The following is a 25,180-nucleotide window of genomic DNA, read 5'->3' as shown; positions in this document are numbered from 1 at the left end:
TGAATAGATATAAGTAAATGCTTTCAATTGTATATTTAAATACTAAAAGAGAGAAAAAAAGAGATGCTCATTGTTAAGGTTTACATGCATTTGTAAACTTTACCCTCAAGGCGAGTCTCTTTTAAATCTAATTTCCCAGTGTGCTGCCTATTTTAATGGCTTTATGTCCTCCTCTAAACAAAAATAGCATTCTGCACTTAGCATTGCTGATAGCAGAGTTGCAGTGAACATGAGCCTCAAGCTCCTCATTCTTGGCATCAAAATATCTGGAAAACTTACCTATATTATATATTTTTCTTAATATGTCTGATTAGGAGGAATTTGTTTCCTGCTATGAATTTGTTGTGTAACTTATAATTAACTTTGTAATTTCACTAACAGTGTCGAATAATGACATATTTACTGATAAAGTTGAACTCTGGGAATTACATAAAAAACTCTTACAGTGCCCACCACCCCCATTTACACTCATTAAGTGTAGGAGTATAGGAACAAGGCCACATTTGCACTGGAGACTAGCCCCGGTGCAAATGATAACAGTAGAAATCTGCTGATTCCAGAAACTATTTTTGTCACCTGTTGTGGACACTGAGCCCATAAACTATAATGACAGGTCAGTGGTGGCAAAAGATGTCCATGGCTGTTTGCATACACAGTGATTACCTGAGGTAATCACTACTGGATGCACAAAAAGCCTCCTCTCTAAGGCACTCTTCTCATCCATCACACACTGACACCATCAACTACAATGAATGGCCAATAGTCCAATCTCACAGTGTCAGTAGTGCAATGAAATAAAAAAAAATGAAGACTGGCATTATTCCAGTCACGGAGCAAGAAATTTTGAGCCCGGCAGCTGAAATTTTGGTCAACATCCATATTATTTACCAACCCCAGTGACCATAGAATGTAAACTGCTCATATTTTCTGAGGGCTCAACATGTGATGGTAGACCAGCATATGAATTAAAAATTGGAGAGGTGATTTATCTAACACCAGAGAGGTTCACAGGCAAAGGGAATGTGAACGGCACACATGTTAATTTGGTTGCGTGGTACCTTTTATATATTGTATATGTATAGTTAGTCAACAAAGGAACAGGGTACCAGGGATAAACTAAAGTAAGGAGACAAGGGCTGTTTGGCTGCAGTTGTAAAATAAAGTCATGTGAAAAAGATTGTTTCAATATCCCTTGCCACATGCAAAAACCGTCTCTTGGACTAACCAACTTTTGTACCTACACAGTTAAATCCTTAAGATGGGTGGTAATTTGTTAAAAGATTACCACTTGTTTTAAGAAATGACAGAACTTAATCAGCCGAAAGTTTCAAAAAACTCCACAGAATCCACAGAAATACCAGCAGCAGCTCGAAAAATGACACGTTAGACATTTAGCTTGCTAATGCAAGTATATTATAAATAACTGTCTGAAATTATTGTATTCATATTTTGTATCCCAATACTGCTGATCTCTTTCCTCTTCATGGAGCTACTTCTGGACTGGTTTTGCTGTATCAGCTAGGTGCATTTAACTGATTGACATTGCAGGAGCATAATTTGGGGAAAAGCCATAACCCTATAACAGGATTTCCATGGCAAAATCACAAGACATTAGTTGCAAATCTATAGATTGAAAACAACTATTAAACTTACATTACCATGCAACATATGTATGGTGTTTTGGTAATTGTGTTAAATGTACTTGAAGTTGTAGAGCCAGGGATTAAGCATGTATTAGGAAATAACTGTGTCTGAATGTTCAGCATTGTAAGTATGTAATCTAATAGCTGAAGTTGTGAAGTGGTAATTATTAGAAATTGTTGCTAAAAGAAGTGAAGTAGCCAAGTGTTGTGAGAGAAATTCCAAACAAAAAAGCGATTCTCACAGTTGTCTTCATCCTAGTATACTTTCACACGGTATTTATTCTCCTTCTGAAAATTACTGTCAGAAAGATGGTCTGCACGTATTGTCATATTATACAGCACTGTGTGATATACAGTGCAACATTTCTCTGATGCATAGTATTCCTCCTACAGTACACTGATCAATGTTAGCCACCAACGCACATATACATTATATTACACAACAGGACCCTTCTATTTTAAAACACTTTGTACAATATATAATGCTACATTTCCAGAAGCTGATCAAATGTATTTCATGCAAAGCTCTCTTTTGGAGACGTGCCTATTTCCCACAAAGCAAGCTGTTCGGGAAGTCAACCCGAGGGCCAATAATTTTATATATAATTATGTGGACTAAAATAGATGATCAGAGATAATCAGCAATTGCAGATGCAGATGCACATTCTATGTACTGCAGCAAAGCAAATTTCAGTATCTAGTTTTAAGTCCATAGCACAACTGCAGAAAATGATGATTCATCATTTATAAGCAGAATATATTTATAGATTGAAAGAAATACATAGTCTGCATGATTCTACATATTCAAGAATTTTCAATGATACATGATGATAAGATTTTTATAGCAGAGTACCTAAAAACAGTGGCTATGGCAAAAGCAGCATTTAGATTTGCTTTATTGAAGCTACTTAATTAAAACTACCTATAGTATGTTTTACTATAAAGTTATCCATGAAGTAGCAGGCTTTGAATGTTTAGTTTCATAAAGTTTTAATCAGTTTTTCAATTTAATAATAAAACAGAATAACAGAAAAAATGCAGTAGTGCAGAAATACAATAGGATATTCGTATGGAAGAAAGTTGGGTAAACATTGTGTTTGATCAAAGCATCTTAAAAATAGTTTAATTACTAAATTAATTAGGTGAGGTAGGATAAACAGTCGAGGGAACATGGGGGATGAGAAGCTGTCAAATGATTATGTACTAAGAAGGCAATTTCATAGTTAATTTTCAGAAATTAATATTAAACAGAAACAGGCAGACTTTCATGATTGGAAGAAGTGAGCAAGGAGCAGTGATAATTACTTCTTGGTTGGTAAAGAGTATCCTAGTGTGCAAGGAACTAAGTGGCATATACAATATCCATATATTACACAATAAATTCATAATGGTATATGGTAATCAATCTTTTTGGAATGACATCAGTCTGTTCTTAGAGATTCATCCATTTGAGCTTTCCTATCCAGGCATAAAAATACTCCAAAATACAGGCATGCACATATGTTGTGCGGTGACGCATAGCCGATAATTTAGATAAGATAATTTAGAGTGAATGAGAATGATGAACTAAATACTGCTCTGACAAGTCAAGGGAGTTAGACAGGTCATATATTAGTTATTTATCATTTTATAGTGAGTACAACTGTTTCTGGTAAAGATGCTTTTAAAGACAAGACCAGTCATGTCAGCAAGACAGCAAAAAAGATGTCCTCCTAATTTTGCTAAAACAGAGAATAAGTCAGCAGAAATACAAAATAAATGTATAAATAAACAGTATGTTGAGAACATTAAGGAATATCACACAGAAAATTTAGGTAGTAGTCATTCACAATAGAAATATTATATAGACTGCTGTCTTTATGTCATCTTGCATATAATAAAGTTGATAGATCTAATTTGGTATTCAGTGCAAGGGAAAGTTCTTGTTCCAGTATCTGATGAAGAGACACTCCATCGTGTGAATACACCCACATTGCTCCTGTCCAGTCGTATCGCTTTGGTCCACTTGAGGGCGATGATAGCCAGATCTGTTTGTTCGGTGTCTGCTTATTGATTACATAGGTTCCAATGTCATTACCGACCTTAACTGTAAGAACGCCATTCCCAAAAGAGACATCATAATCGGCAGGTGTAAAAGGCTGATCAGCCAGGTCCTCAAAGAACTCAGCAAGGGCATATAGTGTATCTGCTGCCAATCTTTCATACATTGTTTCATCTAATGCACTACTGCTTGTCAAAGTTCCTGCTCGTCTGCTAGGGCATATCAGAATGTTTGTGCAGATATTCTTTATTGGTTGATTGGACAATATACATAATCTATCTGTGTATGCGCTCCTTACACACAGCCTGGAACCACTGCTCACGGTTCTTAGCTGCCTGAAACCAATGACAGCTCTCAATTGCCTGCATACAGCCCACATTGTCCCTGTAGCGCACCATGTCACATGTACATACATCGGTGTCTCGCCCCCTCCTAGACAGGTCATATATTATGGAAATTTCTTTCCATTAGCCATGGGCTGAAGGAAAGAAAATGGCTTGACTCCCCCATCAGCACAGGCAGTGTTGATGGAGAAATCTCCTCTGTGGAGCTATTGTATTGTGACAGCGGGAGGTTTCCCACATGTCAGAATACAATGATCACTACTTGAGGCTCTAGCCACTGGCAGTGATCAAACAGAAAAAATCCTGACAGGCTGGTGTAGTGAAGTTGATTGATATATTAACTTCAGTACAATCAGCATGCCCATACGTGGATCGAAATGTAGCTGGTTCCTGTTGTAACTTTATAAACTATGTTGTGCAACTTTGTCCAGTAAGGTTGCCGCTAAGAGATCTGACACATAAGGATGTATTTTGTGGAGTAAGGCAGATGTTCTATACCACCAGGAATATATTATATGGTTATGTTCTTGGGTAGTAACATTAAAAGAGTCTTTATGCATAACAGTAAAATCTGTGTTCCAATGTAGGTCAGACAGTGTGAATCCTAGCTCTCTTTCTTATTTATCCTATCCAGGAAAATCTTCAAGGAAAATGTTGTAGATTGTTGACTATAAATATTTCTGTGGAGTTTGTGAGGCACAAGGTTTTTCATATGGGGTATATGGTCTACCATAAGCATCTTTACCTGTCTGATCAGTGATCACTATCACCAGTCCATTTTCTGTTTGAACTATATACATTTAACATGAACGACAAAGATTCGACAAAGCAGCGAAAAACATACAAATGTCGAATCTTTGGCTTATGGTGTCTGACAATATATATTATACAGCATGCATTCATACAGACTATTGCTCTAAAGAGAGAGAAGGGCATGTCAGGCATATATGCTACTCTATGGTCTCAAAAATTGACAAGATGAGTGGGAAATGTCCCACTAGAAAGAAGTCCACACATAAAACGTATTTGACTGTTCTGAGGGCTAATCAGTGAGTAACTGTTAATATTGATAATGTCAAATGAGGTAAAGTCACACAAAACATGGCTTCAACAATCAAATTATAATACACTGCTTGCAAAAGTAGATGCCCAGCTCACACAATTGAAGTAGCATAGCTGGATTTAACAGATGGAAATTAATGCTACCCGATAATGTATAGAAGAAAAGTTCATCTCAGATAATTCAACCCTGACCTCAACTAAAGCAGAGTCATTTACATAAGCATGATAGGTCCAAATTAGATTCTTCATTGATACCAAAGATGGGCTGAAGAGGACCAGAATCACCATTAGGCAAGCAAATAAACCCCATAGTCCAACCATTTGTGAATCAATGAGAAAAAAAACAACAATAATATACTTTATATATATAATCAATAAGCTAAGGTTTATAAAGAGTAGCACCTATAGTTTCTCAATGCACCCAACAATTTTAAAATGTTTTGGCTCGAAGGTCTGTATGTTGAAGAGAATGTATCTTTCACTTATGAAGATGACAAAAAGGATTCAAAAGCAAAACAGCTACAAACGGTGTCCCGAAAAACCTACTTGCTAGGTCAGTAAAGCATCATAAGCAAATGTTAAAGGGGTTGTAAAGGTTTGTGTTTTTCTTCCGTAATGCATCCTATGCATTAAGGTGAAAAAGCACCAATCAGTGACCGACCCCCAGCCCCCCATTTTACTTACCTGAACCCTCCCCTCGAACTTGTCCCACAGGTATGTGCCGTATCTCTGCTAGAGGGCTCTCGGCTGTTGATTAGATAGATTGATAGCAGCACAGCCATTGGCTCACGCTGCTGTCAAACCAATCCAATGATCCGACCGCCAGGGGGGCGGGGCCAAGTCAAGCATTCTATGAACGCCGAATGCTGGATAGCGTTTCTCCTAGGGGGTTATCTGATGTGGGGAGGAGCCGAAAGAGCTGGCGATGGACCCCAGAAGATCAGTATCAGGGCCACTCTGTGCAAAACGAGCTGCACAGTGGAGGTAAGTATGATATGTTTGTTACTTTAAAAAAAAAAAACCTTTAGTGTCACTTTAAGATTGATGACAGTAACATATAAAGAGACCATTATGTATAAGAAGCTAAACACATATTATTAAGTAGCCTATATCTGCACAACTGTATGCCCTTAAGCCTAAGTCAAGTAGAAGGTAACACTCACAAAATAAGAGGGGAAGAGTGAACAAGGGAGATAAATTGGACACCCCCCCCCCCCCCCATAGTAAGAGGAAAGAGTGTCAGAGGTTTTGGTATATACTTCAATACTCGATAGGAGTGCTAGCAACCCAGCAGGACATACATTTTGACATGCATTAGCAGGCTATATAGTCTTAGGTCTCGTTCACGCCATACCTGCTACCTGCATAAAAACTGATGGCAAAACCGTGCAGATTTCATCAGTTTTCATATGCATGTCATTGAGTCTTTATATATTTTGAGATCAATGTTTATGCACATTTTATATGCACAAATTGGCATCACATCCTGTGTCCTTATTCTGTCATTAGTGCCCGCCATTCTGTTCTCATCATCAGTGCCCATTATTCTCTCCATCTCATCAGTGCCAACCATTATTTCCTTCTCATATGGGCCCGCCATTCTTATCATCTCATTTGTGCCTACCATTCTTTTCATTTCATCAGTGCCCGTCATTCTTTCCTCATCATCAGTGCCTGCCGTTCTTTCCTCATCTGTGCCACCATTCTATCGTCACCATCTGTGTCCCATGCTATCATCCCCCGCCATACAGTTCTTCTCATCTATGCCCTCCATTCTGTCCCCCACCATCAGTGCTCCCTGTAACTGTCTTCATCTGTGCCCGCCATTCTGTCCCACGCAGTCAGTGTCTCCCACCATTCTGTCATCTTCATCTGTGCCACCATTCTGTCTTCCCTTTGCATGGATCCTGACTGCAGCTGCAGCTCTGACTTATATACACCAAGTTGGTGAACGAAAACATAATATTTAGTTATTATATAGTATTTATGTAATTCTCGGGTCTATTGGTAATAGTTTAAGACAAAGAACACAAAGAGAAGGAGAAATATAAATTAGGTCTGCTGTAAGGACATACACTTGATGTTGCCAGATAACTGGGCATACATAGAAGCATGCCTATAATAGTATATAATAGTAAGACTGGCAGGGAGTAGTATCAAAGGGACATTTTGAAGGGTCAGTCATCCTAGTTTGATGACTACAATGGCAATATGTAATTTCCATTGTTGAATCACTATGGGGGTTATTTACGAAAGGCAAATCCACTTTGCTCTACAAGTACAAAGTACACTTGAAATTGTACTGAAAGTGCACTTGGAAGTGCAGTTGCTGGAAATCTGAGGGGTAGATCTGAAATGAGGGGAAGCTCTGCTGATTTTATGTGCAAGCTAAAATGCTGTTTTTTATTTTCCTTCTAAGTCCCCCTCGGATCTACAGCGACTGCACTTCCAAGTGCACTTTCAGTGAAATTTCAAGTGCACTTTGCACTTGTAGTTTGCACTTGTAGTGCAAGGTGGATTTTTCTTTTGTAAATAACCCCCTATGTGTCCCTTTAACTTCCCTGCTGGTATGATTATGTCAGGAATTTTGTACCAAAAGCGGTACAATTTTTTGCATGGAAATTTGGTGTTATGTATTATAGGCCTGCAGTACTTAGTAATTACTTACTTAAACCTGACCAAACAAGACTCTAGTAGATATTCCAGATGTGATAAAGTTTGAAACAAAAAATCATGAATTATAATCGAATAAATACTATAACTTTATTCAATAATGTAATACAAAATAATGAAATTTGTCAAACAAAGAAAATGTAATAAACATCCTGAGTGTGATACATTTTGAAACAAGGCACAGCACACAGTCCGATGTCACAATCAGGACAATGGAAACTGCTTTCTTTTCAGACTTTCTTTCCATCGCCATCTCTCTCTGAACAGCATACCACGCACATCCTGGTAGGTGCTGCCTTTTTTGCGGTTGGCAGTATGTAGTCCATAAAGTGACGACCAGTCAGGCGTTCTGGGTTGGCAATGTCAACAGCCGTCGTCGAGGTCTGTTCACAGCTACTGATGGCATCTGGTGTTTGACAAAAATCTGCTCAGCCACCTTCCAGATAAAATCAGAATGAAAAAGATGCTTGTCGCTCTTTACTCTGTACAGGATATATGCGTTCCAAAGGCATTGTTCCAGAAGATGCCTGAAAATCTTTTTATAAAATTTTTTTTTGCTGTTTGCGCATAGCCGCATAAAATGTCATTGCCTGATCGGCTCTGTTGACACCTCCCATGGTGTTATTATAGTCTATCACGACTTGCGGCTTAAGCACATCTTTCCCACCTTTTGTGTGGACCATGGCAGTGGAGGTGTTGTGCACAGTACTCATGAGACACACGCCCTTCTTGTCTTGCCATCGCATTACCATCATCTTACCCTTCTGCCTGGCAACCAACCTCAAACCTCTGATGTAACACAGGCAGGTTTCCGTTACATCAGAGGGGGGCAGGGTCACCCATACGTCACATGGAACCCCGGGTTTCCCCTTGCGTCAGAGGGGGGCGGGGTCAGGGGACGGGTGGCCCCGCCCTCCATATATAAGAAACGTCAGGCCGCCGGAATCCCTGCAGTGTCTCCTCCATAGAAGGATGGATTCGTTGTGCTGATTCAAATCAGCCATCGCTGGAGAGATGATCGTCCGTCGCTGGATAGCAAGAGTGGATTACCACCGCTGGAATCTTTTGTTTATTTTTTTTTATTTTTAATAAAGGAATTTTTCAAAAGTGTGTTTGTCTTATTTAACTATTTTTTACACTTTCTTTGTGAAATGGTAGGGGTACTTTTGTACCCCCTTACCATTTCAAACAGGGGGGGCCGGGATCTGGGGGTCCCCTTGTTAAAGGGGGCTTCCAGATTCTGATAAGCCCCTGCCCGCAGACCCCTACAACCACCGGCCAGGGTTGTGGGGATGAGGCCCTTGTCCTCATCAACATGAGGACAAGGTGCTTTGAGGGGTCACAGACCCCCAAAGCATCCTCCCAATGTTGAGGGCATGTGGCCTGGTACAGTTCAGGAGGGAGGGGGCCACTCTCTCGCCCCCCTCTTTTCCTGTGGCCTACCAGGTTGCGTGCTCGGATAAAGGGTCTGGTATGGATTTTTAGGGGGACCCCCACGTCAATTTTTTTTTAAATTTGACGTGGGGTTCCCCTTCATATCCATACCAGACCTAAAAGGTCTGGTTATGGATATTTAGGGGGAACCCCTCGTCAAATTTTTTCTTAAATTTGAGGCAGGGTTCCCCTTAATATCCATACCAGACCTGAAGGGCCTGGTAATTGAATTTGGGGGACCCCCATGCTTTTTTATTTATTTATTTATTTATTTTTTTATCAATGACTTTCAATGAGTGTTCTCTGTATTACAGAGCCGACAATTCATAATAGCTGCGAGTGATTTTAAAGGACTTTTTTTCTGCATAAATGACACTTTGTGCAGGGACAGTTCTAAGCACCAGACACATGCGCCCCTTCACAGGCATACTATAGACACCCCCCCCCTACGAAATTTAAAGGAATATTACACTTTTATTGTTTCACTTTAATCATTATTAAAATCACTGCTCCCGAAAAAACGGATGTTTTTAAAACTTTTTTTGCATTGATCCATGTCCCCTGGGGCAGGACCCAGGTCCCCAAACACTTTTTAGGACAGTAAGGCCGCGTACACACGCGGGGACTGTTCGCCCAACTTTGTCCGTCAAACAGTTTCGGCAAACAGTCCGCTCAAAATTAGCATGGACGGACATGGCCACACACGACGGACGAACAGTTTGCTGAAACCGTGCACGATGACGTGAACGGCACGTACGACGGGACGAAAAATACGACGTCCTATACACTGCATTATAACTTTCGGCGTGAAAATCCTTTCTGAGCATGCGCGCAACTTTGTTTGACGAACAAGCCTACACACGCGGGGACTGTCCGCTGAAACAAGGTTTCAGCGGACAGTTTTTCGGAATTTCCGAAAAACCTTGTTCAGCGGACTGTTCGCTGAAACTGTCCGCTGAAAGCCCACACACGAGCGGACTGTCCGCTGAAACTTGGTTTCAGAGGACAGTTTCAGCGAACAGTCCCCGCGTGTGTACGCGGCCTAACTAGCAAATTAGTCTTTAAAATTATCACTTTAGATTTTGAACGTTGGAGTCCCATAGACTTTAACAGGGTTCTAAAGTTCACACGAAGTATGCTATATACTAGCTCCGTCGAATCTTCTTTATACATTCGACACCATAAGCCTTCAAAGACAGATTCAACCGTAATTCATGTGGATTTTCAGAAGAATGCAATTTTTGAACGAAAAACGAAATAAATAAAAACGAATTTCGGGAGTAACTAAATAAATTAATTTTTCGGACGAAAACGAAATTCCGAAACGAAATATTTTACTCTGCACATGTCTAAGTCAAAGTAAGTTGGCTGTACGTGTGTACTTAGTTCTAGCTATTTTACTGCTCCTCCTCTTAGGTTACAATCAGCCAATATCATTCATCATCATCATTATTTTTATTTTACTTCCCCCACTTAATTTCAGCAGCGATCTTTTCTCTCTCTGTCAAATCTTTTCTCTCTCTGTCAAATCTTTTCTCTCTGTTGAATCTTTCCTCTTTATGTTGAATCTTTTCTCTCTATGCAGAATAATCCTGGACTAATAGAGTTAATGTTAGGCACATTCAACCACAAGTTAGACAGACACAGATTATTATTGTCAGTGTCATGTCGAATCTCCTATGTATATTGAACTGTTGTCACAACGAAAATGAAAATAAAGCATTTGTTCATTTCGGATCTTTCGTTTTTCAGATTTTGCACTTTCGTTATCATTTGTTAAAAAAAGCAAAACAGAAATTCGGACGAAAATGCATTCAGACGAAAACGAATGCACATGTCTAATTTTTATATATATATATATATATATATATACATATATATATGTATGTATGTGGGGGCAACTAAATATGCTTATTACATACTGTATGCATGCTTCATGTTAAGCAGCACCCTTTCCGAACTCTCAAGTGTAATTACGTACAAGTGTTGATTACATTGCTTGACTGGGAGACTCAAGCCACTACAGAAAGCATGTGCAAATATATATATGAACTGTAGAAATGAAAAAACACACAATATTTAAATTACTGCCAGGTAAAATTGTCACAATTAATGAGAGCAAACTGTGATATTACCTGCTGATCCTGCTAGTTGAAGAAAATCCAAAGTCACAAGTGATGGGCCAAACTGCCCTGATTTCAGTTTGGCAGTTCAGCAAACCACAAAGAAGTTTGGATGCAAAACACAAATTCCATGGATATTAATGGAAGCCATATCTGTTAAATAAAAAATGCATATTTTGTCAAAAATAGTATGGGGGTTGGGCACTGCCCTGGGGAACATGAACTGATCCAAAAAAAAAACTTGCCAGCACCAAGACGCGTCCTGTTTGTTTGCTTGCCACCCACTAAATGAAAGGTCCAGTGGTTGACAGCTATTACTGTGTATACAAAAGTTCAAGGTTCATATATGATTGACCATATATGAACATGAACATATATAGTCAATGATGTCCCTGTTATCCTGCCCCTTTGCCTAAATTCCTGGCCATCCAAGTAAAATGGGGCAGTGATGTTACTGGTTGTTAAGGACCTTCCTGTTCCTTGTCCCTAACAACCTTTGTCCTGTTTAATATCAATAGGTATACTGTTGACACTGTATACATTATGTTTGACCTCTGACCAAACCTTGAGCTCATTCATAGTCACAACATACACTTTCATTTTTTTAACAATGACATTGTAGTAGTAATATAAATAATAGCTACTTTTGACAATCCAATATAAGCCGGCTTTTCAAAATTCCCTCTCATTTTGTGAATGCTACCTATCTGATGATCAGGGGCGGCTCATCCATTAAGGGTGCACGGGCGCCACTCCCCCATCCATGGGATGCTGGATGCATGGATTTCAATTGGGGAAGGGTGTTTTTTTGAAGCACGTGATTAGAGCCAGAGGCTCTAATAGGCTTCAAAATAGGGTGGGCTCGGGAATGAGAATGCAAATTGAGCCCATTCAGGTGTGTTACAATAGTGAATGAATATTCACCATTGTAACACTGATCCTCCTCCCGACCAATCAGGAAGTGAGACCCGTCACCCGATTGGCTGAAAAGACAGGCAATCCTATTGGACACCTAGGAGAAGGGGAGGAGATACACGGCCACTGCAATGGAGGAAAGGACATAGGAGCCACAGCCCAATGCCTGCTGTCCACTGCCTGATTCCCACTGCCCACTGCTGATGCCTGCTCCCTGATGCCCACAGCCAATGCTCGCTGCCCGATGCTGATGCCCACTACTCGCTGTCCGCCACTTACCATCTAGATAGAGTAAGTGCCGGACCAAGCAGGCAGTGAGGGGGCAGGGGGTTTAAGGTGCCGGCGGGAATGCCCCCCCCCATCCCAAAAAAATCCTGGATTTCCTGCGTGCTTTACTTTCTCCTCTGCTCAATCCTTTGGTTTACTTTCAATTTCTAAGGATTACATACAGTATCTCATGGTAGCTTGCTATCTTCAAACTGTGATGATGTGGTGTATTTCCTGTACTGACTGCTCCTCTTGCTATTCCTCTTCTTCACATTTCTGTTGTTCAGGCAGCAGGTCCTGGGAAATGTGTGACACAGCAGTGCTTATTCACATGGCATAGTGAATATGTGTCACTGCATTCAAGGAAGTCAATACATGAGATTCTTCAAAAGGCAGTTTCCAAACAGCAAGATGATTCAGATCAAAAAGTGAAGGCTATAAATATTTAAAATTCAATGTAGATATGAATAGATTATTTTAGATTTTAACCATAAACCACTTTAAATTCCTTTACTTCAAGCTAGGTTAAAATCGCTGAAATACCTACAGGAAATTATTTGCAGCTCTGTCACCCCTTTCAGCACCATAGCCTCAAGAAATAGAGTGTTACATTGCCATGCACCATGGGGAAAGTTTTTTTTTGGATTGTTACCACTGATACCCCTCCTGTTTACTGGCAGATAGAGCTGAATGTAACAGGTAAAAGAGATGCACAATTTCTCTTCCTGACTTAATTGGCTTAAGATCATGAAAGATCTCATGATAATTATACTGGAGAAAAGTAAATTATTGTGGGCCTCCTTGGTAAATAAATAACAAATAAATGCCAAGCCTTTATAGAGGCAGTGGGGGTGTAGGGGCATACATTAATTTAGACTAAAGACTGACTTAAAATGCATGATCAAAGATTCAAGACAGATTCCCTTCATATTTGTAATGGATGCCCTTTCACCCTCTTTTTACATACTAAATAAATAAAAATCTTTCTTCTATAATTAAAATGATTTTTTAGTACTTCTTGTTGTTCAGGATGTTTATGGTTCTGTGATTAAAAAAAAAAAAACACCTATTACACACAAAACAATGATATGATCAGTCAAGTACCAAACTCTTCAAATAAACAAATTTAATAAGCAGCATTAACATATCTGCTAGGGAAGACGTCCCTGGTGAAAACAAAACATAAATGTTTGCACTTGACAGCAGACAGTGATATAAATCTAGATAAGGAATGTATCAGATATAAAATACTGTGTATTTTGTCTTACAATGATATGTCATTTATTCTCCACTAAGAAGCACAATAACTAATACACAAATAAAAGTCTTAAGACCTAAGTAGAAAGCTATACTATTGGGAAGATTAGGTTAGCACCAAACATTGCATGAAAGCGTTTTGCACAAATTATAAACCATTTAATTTTCCTGTGTTACCCTTATCTTTGCCTAACACCTTTATGATTACACTATTACTTTCACCGCTCAGCACAAATAATTTTAAATGGAAGAACCTGTGGCAGCCTATGCTTAATTTACCATTTTACAAACAATTATATTTTTTCAATATCTGCTTTAAAATGTCATTTCTAACTGTATTGAATGCTTTTATAATCTTAAAATATTGCATGCTTCCAGGGGTATCTTGCAGTAATTTACTGAACACATTTAACTCCACGCAAAATAAATCTTTCATTCATACCATAAAAACTTCAGAATTTTAGGTCTGATCACAGACTGTTTTGTAAACAGAAAGTTATACTATGGTCAAACATAAATATTATATTAACAATATGAATACTGCAATTTACTGCCAATAAAAGACTTTCGATATTCCCATCGCACACATTCCTGGAATAGGCTGAGAACTAAACTGATGTTGCAGGAACAACCAGTTGCAAACTGGTAACATCATAGGTCAACATAAATATTTGCTAACACATCACTAATCTTCAAGTATCGTCCAAAATGCTTTTATGCAGCCCCTGCCCCCAACACTGCCAGGCTGGATGGGCTGCCTTATTCTCACACTGGTGTTCTGGATGGACACAGTATTATATTGTGCTTGTGTGGACTAAATTGCATTTAAATGTATTTTTTGCATTTGATAAACGGCTGTGCAAATAGTGTGCAACATAAAAAACAACCATTTTATTTTCCAGGGCCCCTAATTTCAGAAAATATATCATGATTGTGGGTTCTAAGTAATTTTCTAGCAAAAAAAATGCTGATTTTTCATATATCTAAAACATTTCAAAATAGCCTTGGGCAGAAAGTGGTTGATATGTTTTTCCACAAGCTGTACAGATTCTTATAGCACTACATGAAAAAACAGATAACATTTTTTTTTCATTGTATTAAAAGACCATAAATTGTGTATAAATCAGACATAAAGTTGAGAAGAATTTTATTCAATTATTATTCCATCTTGCTCAAAGTTAGGAGCTGTTCATTTATTGTGCTCTATGCTGCGAAAGATCAGTTTAGTATGGTTTCGCACTGCATATGCTTGGTAGTCAGGCTCATAAATCTTAATCAATTTATTGAAGATTGCTTGTAGATGGTATCCATTAGGGTTGTGATAGTGGCACTCCTAGTATTATTGCATTGGATCTCCCTCAGCCCTTTTTTCATGAACATTTATACTTTCCTTATTTCCTAATTTCGAATTCAATACAGCATTGAGGTTAGAGGGGAAAAAAGACTTGTTCAAAACAACTGGTACATACAAATGTAGACTAATATTACTAAAGAACATATACAATACAGTCAGTGACACTAGATAGGTATCAAATCTAAAGTCCAGTAGGATTGAGATTAAGGTTCACAGATGACCTCAAAATAACTGGAGGAAAGTTTAAAACTAACCTTATAATGTATTATTTTACTGAAGGGGTAGTTGATTTTTAGAATAACCTTCCAGCAAATCTAGTGAGCCAGTCAACAGTAAATGGCTTTAAACTTGCTTGGGACAAACATAGTGTGTAATCAGACAAAAAAGTAAAAAGAAAAATGGATTACTTGGTCTTGGTGAAACACATACTAATATATATATATATATATATATATATATATATATATATATATATATATATATATATATATATATATATATATACACACACACACACTATGATATTAAGTATTGGGACACCCATGACTTCTCATGTGTTTTGTTTGACAATAGCCCTATAAATAGCCAGAATTGAATAACCTGATTTACTCCCATGAAATTCAGTTAAAGTTAAATAAGATTAACACAACAGCGCTATCACAAATCTATAAATGGTGAGGGAAGAAATATACATGTGCTGTAAACACATATGTGTGTCCCAATACATATACTGTATACTGCATTTTACTGAAATAGGTAAATATTCAGGTTTCTTAATTGAATGGACATATAATGGTTTGCTTTCTCAATGTTATCATCATATTTTATATTGTATATCACAGCTTAATGCCACTCCCCCTTTTTGATTGCAAGTTCTGCCTCTAATCTGCTGAGATCTCACCTTCACCAGACTCATTAGTCTTTTCTTGTATGCATGTATGCAACTCACTTCCCAGTATCTATGCCAGCAGTGGGATGACTATTCTGTTTTTCTATATCCTGTATTGTACAGTATAAAAACTAAAGAGCACTGGAAGCTTCTTGCATCCATTTAGCTTTACATCCTCAGTAGGTATTGTGCCACCTCCTTGTCTGTTCTTCTCCGTATGTTTACTGCCCACTCTTAACGCTCATTTGAACAACCCTGGGTTACTGTCAGCAGTGCTGAAAGCTTCCCTCATACAAATTTACATTCTCTTTGGTTATGTAGCACCTCCCTAGTGTTCCACTCCTCCACACACTTGTCTTAGCAATGTTGCATTCTTCTTCTGTGTATATATTTCTCTCCCTATTTATTGGCCTCCAGTGGACAAAGATAGATACCATGGAATGGTCAGTTACCTATATATTAAATAAGCAATACTCTTTAGTTACCACCAACTGGGACCAGTGCTGTGACTAGAAATGGTAATGGAAGAAGGATCAGCAGTTTAAGGCATTAACTTCCAAGCCTATAGTTTTACTAAACCCACCAGTTTAAAAATAACATTCAGTAGCATATATCTGCAGTTACAATTTTTTAACTTTGCCTTCTGTTTTCCACCTATCATTATTCTTCTGTTTTCATTTAAATTTCTCTAGCCTATGATTCCATTTTAGGTTTGAATCTGTTCTCTTAAAGGGTTCCAAGGAACCACCCTTACAAGTGCGACAGTTTTTCGGGAATAGAGACATGGTCATGTATGGGCTTTATATTCATGGTGCTAAGATTTCTGGGACATGGGGTCCCACTCCAGGCAGTCATGTGATTTTTGTGATATTTGCTTTGCACACCCTCCCAAATGGAAGTTCATGGAAGCAGTACTGGGGGATAAGAAGCAAGCAGCTTACTGACCAGTTCATGTACATATATGTCAGCAGTTTGAAGATGGCTATCTCGGTAAGGGCAGCAGCTGCTGCCACAACCAAGGTATTAATCTTTAGAGCCGGTGGTTCTGTTTACCAAAATGGTGGACTCTGCAGTGGATTCACAGCGAAATCACCATTATCAGTGGCGGGAGAGTTGTCAACCCCCCTCCCGCCACTCTCCCGTACCCTCCGCCACTTACCGAAGCCATCGGCAGCGTTAGAGTCAATCAGGTCCTATCCATGGCTGGAGACGAGTAAGGCTAAGATGGCCCCCACCCGTCTCCGTACAATAGCAGGATGGAAGCGACGTCAAAATGTCACTTCTTCCCATACCTCTTAAAGGCACTTTTTTGTTGTCATTTTTTTCAAATGACAAATTATTATTATTTTTTTATTGCATGTAAGTCAAAATATGAGATCTCAGGACTTTTTGACCCCAGATCTCATATTTAAGAGGACCTGCCATGCTTTTTTCTATTACAAGGGATGTTTACATTCAATGTAATAGAACTAAAAGTGACCCAATTTTTTATTTTTTTTGAAAACAGTGTAAAAATAAATAAAATAAAATAAAATAAATAAGAATTTTTTTTTTTTAAAGTGTCCCATCCCCATGAGCTCACACCCAGAAGCAAATGCATACATGAGTAGCGCCCGCATATAAAAATGATTGTCAAACCACACATGTGAGGTATCGCCGCAATTGTTAGAGCGAGAGCAATGATTCTAGCCCTAGACCTCCTCTGTAACTCAAAACATGCAACCTGTAGAACTTTTTAAACGTCGCCTATGGAGATTTTTAAGGCTAAAAGTTTGACACCATTTCACGAGCGGGCGCAATTTTGAAGCGTGATTTGTTGGATATCAATTTACTCGGCGTAACATTATCTTTCACAATATAAAAAAAAAATTGGGCTAATTTTACTTTTGTCTTATTTTTTTATTCAAAAAAGGGAATTTTTTCCAAAAAAAAGTGCACTTGCAAGACTGCTGCGCAAATACGGTGTGACAAAAAGTATTGCAATGACCGCCATTTTATTCTCTAGGGTGTTAGAAAAAAATGTATAATGTTTGGGGTTCGAAGTAATTTTCTCGCAAAAAAACATGTTTTTAACTTGTAAACACAGAGTCTGAAAAAGAGGCCTGGTCTTTAAGTGGTTAAATAATTTAACAAGTAAGTGACTGGGGGCATACTTAAAAAAAAACATTCCAGTTTATGTTTGCTCAATTAACACTTTAATGTTAAAAATAGGAGGCTTTAACACATAATTGAATCTGGCTTTTTTTTTTTTTTAGAACTGCAAGCCTCGGGTGTCTTATTAAAAACTGGGAAAAACTGTGAGGAAAAATGTTTAAGGCATACAGGATTAATAAATAAGGGGTAATAAATCTACACTACTAAGACAGCTAAACACTCATTAGTACAGAAAAAGCAAGGAGGATCTGTGACTGTCATTGATCCTGATGAATCCTCCCGTGAAACCAGTTTTTCTGCCGACTTTACTATTTGATTTGAATCAACAGTCTGTCTAATGCCCCCATTTCCGCATCCAGGTCCCATAGCAGACAAAGCTCTATATGTGTGAAACAAATGATAAAAATGTCATATGACTATAGTGCTGCATGACCGCACAATTGTCATTCAAAGTATGACAGTGCTGAAAGCTGAAAATTGGCCTGGCCAGGAAGTGAAAGTACCCAGTAGGCAAGTGGGTAGAGGCACATTGCAAGTCAATAAAATTAGATTTATGAAAAGTAAAAACACTGAAATTAAACATTTTAAATACTTGACTTTTCTGCACTTTTTCCTGCAGTTTGTAAAGCTGGTTACAATGTTTCCTTAAAGAACACTCTTACTGGGCAGGAGAATGGCAATCTTAGCCATGATATTAGAGAAGATGACCCCTAGTAAAAAACTGCAAATAGTTTTAAACAGGCACATAAAGGATGGTTTTCTTGGTAAATAATGTACTACCAGGTATCCTGTGGAGTCTTTTTTTTAGGCAGGATATACTTTTAAAAGTATATACACATGGAGGAGTTACGGCAATGAATAGAGGGAGTGTTCTGTGGTTTGAGATCTTAGAGAGGGCAAGACAAAATTGCTTGGAATTTCAACTAAGCAGTAAATCTAAAGCCGCGTACACACGGGCGGACTGTCTGGCCAACTTAGTCCGTCGAAACACATTTCAGCGGACAGTCCGCTCGTGTGTGGGCTTCAGCGGACTTTTTCAGCGTGCAGTCTGGCGGACTAAGTATTTCGGAATTTCCGTAATACTGTCCGTCATACTTTGGTTTCAGCGGACAATCCGCTCGTGAGTAGGCTAGTTCGACGGACTAAGAATGGCGCATGCTCAGAAAGGATTTACACGGCGAAAGGTTGCATTGCTGCGTATTGGACTTCCTATTTCTAGTCCCGTCGTACGTGCTGTACACGTCATCGCGCAAGCTTTTGACGGACTGTTTGTGCATCCGTGTGTGGTCAAGTCCGTTCATTCGAAAGTAGGACGGACTGTCCGTCGGATTGTCTGACGGACTAAGTTGGCCATACAGTCCACCCGTGTGTACGCGGCTTTAACCATGGTCTATGTCAGGGACCTGTATTCATCCTGGACCTAGGATCCATGGTCCTACCCAGGAATAGAGAAAGTGATCTAAAAACAAGGGCAAGCACTTGCAGACATGACAAGCTATCTACACTTCTGCAATAATGTTCATTCCTACACTTTTACACAGGTTAATTTTAAAAGACTATGATGCTAGGTGAGAAGCTTTTCCTATGTTGCCATTACAGTGCAAAGACTGAGAAAAAATACTCAACCTGCTTTGCTGTATTGGTCACTGTTCCAGTTAGAATGGTGACCAAGAAAGAATGGGCAAAACCAAACAAAACTAACTATATCAGTTGTGTATACAATATTGGACACATTGTCCACAGCAGCAGCTCACATTCAAGAGGACCGCACAGTGCATTGATAAAAAAAAAAGTTGTGCAACATTCAAGCCATCGGATTCCTTTCAAAAATCATGTCACTTTGTGGTCAAGCTGTGCTCCTCTTTTTCAAATGATACCAGTACCTTCAAGGGTGAACAAGAAAATGACCCATATGACTTAAAACTAGAACAACTGGTTGTAAAAAAAGATAATCATGCAAGAACGCCACAGGCTGCTATGACCGAGAAAAGTATACTGCTGACCTTTTTTTTTTACTGCTTTGCATGATGAAATGATTCTAATCATACAGCAAAAATATGAATTCACCCATTGTTCCAGTTTACATTACATCAAAAATTCTGTTTGGTTGCAGTTTTTGCAACACAATATATTTTTGTACAGTTTCTCCCTTTCCTTAAAATTGTATATCTGGAGGTTGAGGATAAAAAAAAAAGTATTTTAAAAAGGTACAAAGGTTTTCTACAGCTTTTCTCAGAAATTTGAAAAAAAAAAAAAGAAAATCAATGATATTTAAAGTGGTATTAAAAGCTGATTCTTAAAAAAAATATCCAACATGTCATACTTACCTGTTCTGTGAAGTGGTTTTGAACAGAGCAGCCCAATCCTCTTATTGTTGGGTCCTCCGGCGGCACTCCTGACTGCTCCTTTTCAGCCAGTGCCCCCAATAGCAAGTCGCTTGCTCTGGGGGCACTGGTGCATGCTCACTCCTGAGCCCCCGATCTCTCCTAATTGGGTCACTGGCTGTGATTGACAGTAGCAAGAGCCAATGGGTCTTTAACTTTTACTGTATTTTATTATTAATACTTGCACTAAAAACAGCAAGTAATGATAAAAGCAATGGTCACATTGATTTATTTTCATTCTCTTTGCCTTATTTTTTTCTATTTCCATTATTATTAGCATTATTATTAGGCAAATTAGTATTTTTAAAGGATAAGTGAGGTTTTACATTGAAAACTTAAAATTTCTACCCTGGACCTCCTCAGAAATATAACAAAAAATAAAGAACCTCAGATGCTCACCAAGTGTGCTTTACTGGCTAGATGGGCAGAACATTTTTTTAGAAGTTGCATCTCTAATACCTTTATCCTCCTATCATCGCCGTTCTTATCTTATCTATCTACAAATCGAATCATTTCCATATAACACCACCCAACATTGTCCTACCAGCATAGAATTTTAGACATCTTTAGCAGCAAACAATGTCGGTATATATGAGGCATATGCATTTATAGTTAATTGTTTAGATCTAATCACAGCATCCATAACTATTCCAATGACAAATAGTACTGTTAGGGATGCATTTATATATTTGAGAGAATACCTGCTCTGAACAGCTGCAAATGAAATTTCAAATTCAAAGTATCGGTTGTTAACAGCATGAATCTTACCAGTCATTAGCTTGATTTCAGATGTTTACAGTAATTGTACTGCATACGAGACATAGCAGATCATTGAAGCCACCTCTAGGACATGACTATTAAAGGAGAAGTCCAGAGGACTATTAAAGGAGAAGTCCAGCCTAAGCTTGTCTGGCTGGGCTTCTCCTATGGGTCACAGGAGTGCAATTCGTTTTGCACTCCTGTGACCCGTTTTCAGAAGAGAGCAGACTAAAGTCCGTTCTCTGCTGACATCATAGATTTCAGTTCAAGCACTGCATCATTGCGACAATAAAGTCTGGATCCACCAGGACTGACACCGAGAGGCTGAGACGGCCACTCCCCACCCCTCTACAGCTCAGCGCTCCATTGAGCGTGAAGGAACGGAGCTGTGAGAACCGAGCCATCAGCAATGGTCAATGGCTCGGTTCTCAGTGCAGAGGCGCTGGGGGACAGATGCAGCATCAGACCGATGCTACATCCACCTAGGTAAGTATGATGGAGGATATAACTCCAAACCCATACTACTTTTTTAAATTAAAGCTTAAATGTGAAATCTGAGGTTCTCTAGATTGATAGTCTATTTTCCTGTGTTTCAGGACCAACACAAAAGTGGTTCCTGTTACATAATAAAGGCACATGATCTCAGAATGTGTCAAAGATCACATTATTATTTTTTAATCTCTAATGTTAAATAAAAAAGGAGGCATTTACTATGGTATAATAAAAAATCAGGTTGTATATTGTAATTCTACCAACTGATTAGCATGTTTATGTAAGCATATGAAGCACCTACTTGATCAAGCTGACCTGTTCATCAGCATTCAGACTGCAGAAGGAAGAGGCTGCAGTTGCACTATAAGCAAATCAAGCTTAACTGTTTGAACAGTGCTGAGAATCTAACAATTTAAACTTGCTGATTGAAGGAGAGAGCACAGAGATTACATTATCAGTGTGGTATAGTTTCCTCACTATCTAATTACATTCAAGCTGTATCTGTCTTATGCCTTATATCTTCTAGAGGTACCAGAGGTGGAGTCCACTTTTCTGAATTCCAGTTTTTCTCCTACAAAAATGAACCTTTGCTGAAAAATCAAGTGGGTTATGTGAGAACTCCTTGTAATAAATTCAACAAACAAATGGACCAAGGAATTCATGTGCACAGATCTTGCTAGATGAGTCTCTGATAGATATAAGAACCTGGTGGGGGATCCAACATGTAAAAATCTACACACAACTGAAATGTTACCTTTAAGTGGGCAGATCCAGATCACAGTTAAAAGCAAAATCTTAAAGTTTCTCTGATGCAGAAAAAATATCTAAATGATTATTTAATGGCCAAAACGTAGAGTCAGAAGCAGGGGCGGACTGACCATTTGGCCACTCGGGCACTGCCCAAGGGCCCTGGGCCACTAGGGGGCCCCATCAGGGTTGCCAGCCTCAGTAAAACCAGGGACAGTATGTAAAAATCTGTGTTTTTTTTTACATATGTCTCTGAAATGTCCCTTACCGACATCCTTTTGGTCTAAAAATCCTTAGATTAAAGCTGCCCCACCTTTCCAGTACCTTCTCAGCTAATAGAAACATGTCTGTGTATACTGTGTAATTGTATACTGTGTGTGTGTATACTGTGTGGCCCCATAATCTCTGATTGCCTGGGGGCCCCATAATCTCCTATTGCCCGGGGGCCCCATGAGTTTAAATGCAGCTTCTAACTACATACTGTAAATGTATTGCTTCATTCGCATTTAAAAAAAATTGTGAGTTGTTTACAGATTGCAGTAGAGCTGCTTTTATGTTCTATAGGTAAACTAAACTCTCTCTCTCTCTCTCTCTCCCCCTCTCTCTCTCTCTCTCTCTCTCTCTCTCTCTCTCTCTCTCTCTCTCTCTCTCTCTCTCTCTCTCTCTCTCGCTCCACTTATAATATATGGACATTATATAACAAACGTCCCACTATGAATAATAATATAAATATTGATGTACAGCCTCCATGGTCCATAATATGTCTTAAGGGAACAATTGCATTTTTGTTATATGTTTAGGACAATATTTTACTGAGAATCGTACCATCTCTTCATATATTTAAAAGTGTATACATATAAGATTATAACCTCATGAAATAGAGGCAAGTCATGATTTTATTGTATGCTGGCATAGTAATACTATTTTTCGATATTTGTATTAATCTGATTTAGAAGTATACTATATGTAGGAATGGGTTACATTTTCAAATTATTGTGTTTAGAAATATATATCCAAATAGTTTTCTGCTTTTACCTAGATGTGTAATTAATCAGAACATACAGTATATAGGTAAAACATTTATTCATAAGCAATATAATTTGCTGCATTAGTAACGTATAATTATCTGACGGTGTTACCAGATCTCCTCACATTACATATATATATATGATATAAAGAGTAAACCGCGCTATTCAAAAAAGATTAAAAAATATAAATAGATTCCCTACTAGCAGCAACCCTAATCGTAATACTCCGATAATAGACTAAATAAAAAAAAATAATATATATATATATATATATATATATATATATATATATATATATATATATTAGAAATATCATATGACTACATTTGTATCATGAGAAGTACACAGTCCCACAACAAGTTATTTAGAACAAATATATCCCTGGTCGCAGCTCATCCTTAACAAGTCACCATTTTTGGAAAGGCAGCCATCTTAGGTTACTCTGGTAATGACCATTGTGAGCCAGCAGCCATTTTAGAAAGATAAATATGTTACATTGATCTTGTCATTGATTATTTGAATATTGACTATTGAGTGTGAATGATATTTAGATTATGATTCCCCAGATGTATCAACCATTGTAGATTTTTCTTTTACTTTGTTTGTTTTTCTAAATGTTACCATCTTTTGCTTGGCGCTATATTAGGGTATACGTTATACGTAGTTTTACTCTTAATCCAGCTCCAGAGGGGTAACTGTTGGCTACGCCAATCACAGACATCTTTGTCTGATAATTAATTCTATGTGGTATATATGGTATATATGTTTTTTATGTACACTGGAAGAAATTAATCCTATCATTTCTTTCACATTGCTAAGCAAACCCCACTAGGGAGTGTTGCAAATAATGTAATTTATGTAAGGTTTTATTTATATCACCCATTATCTAACTATTTATTGTGAATACATGTCTTGTGAATTAATATTCCCTATTTAGTCTGTATTCATATTGATTGATGTGTGCTTTTAAAAAGAAATTTGATTGATAAAAACAACTCAATATAATTATCTCAAACGCATAGCATAACAAGATGTGTTCCTATCTGAAGAAGGGCATGATCATTTTAGCCCGAAACTGTCATGCTTTAGAATACATTTGACATGTTTGTATATTTTTACTTTTTCCATTACACTTTATATGCAGCAATCCCCTTTGAATGTTTTCTATATATGGCCCGCGGGATGGCCTGATTGCTTTGCACGGTAAGATTACCATAGTGCCATTCACCGCACCTTATTTGGTTAAATATATGTATATTTGATATTTATGTCCAAGTAAAGTGCACATTATCAGTTACCATTAATTGCCTTGTATAGTAGCCTTGTCTATATATCTATCTCTCACTACAGCACCTAACATAATTATGGGCTTATAACTATATGGAGTGCAACCAATCATTGTCAAAAAGATGGCTATGCATCAAGGTCTCCTTCTCCTCCCTCTACTATTACGACGTAGGCTGATGTTCAAAACTCCACTTGTACCCCTCTATTTTCCTCTAGATGACTTGCCATCCATACTGTCCATGGCAGCAATATAGCAGAGAGCAGTATATAATTCCGTGCCCAATTACATGAAGTGACTAGGTACTTTCCTGCCATGATTTTTTGTCC

At 38.2% G+C, this 25,180-nt stretch overlaps 1 protein-coding gene and 1 pseudogene across 1 annotated transcript in view; both read right to left on the bottom strand.

Annotated features, from left to right (window-relative positions):
- GABRG3 (gamma-aminobutyric acid type A receptor subunit gamma3) overlaps window positions 1-25,180 on the bottom strand; it is a 901,118-nt gene that overhangs the window by 820,425 nt on the left and 55,513 nt on the right. The window lies entirely within an intron of this gene.
- On the bottom strand, window positions 3,481-4,110 carry LOC143984420 (frataxin, mitochondrial pseudogene; annotated as a pseudogene).

The sequence above is a fragment of the Lithobates pipiens genome, unplaced genomic scaffold (assembly GCF_037356315.1).
Source record: "Lithobates pipiens isolate NorthernLeopardFrog02 unplaced genomic scaffold, aLitPip1_a1.2 Scaffold_16, whole genome shotgun sequence".
In the NCBI taxonomy this organism is placed as follows: Eukaryota; Metazoa; Chordata; class Amphibia; order Anura; family Ranidae; genus Lithobates; species Lithobates pipiens.
This window is presented reverse-complemented; position numbering and strand designations above follow the sequence as displayed.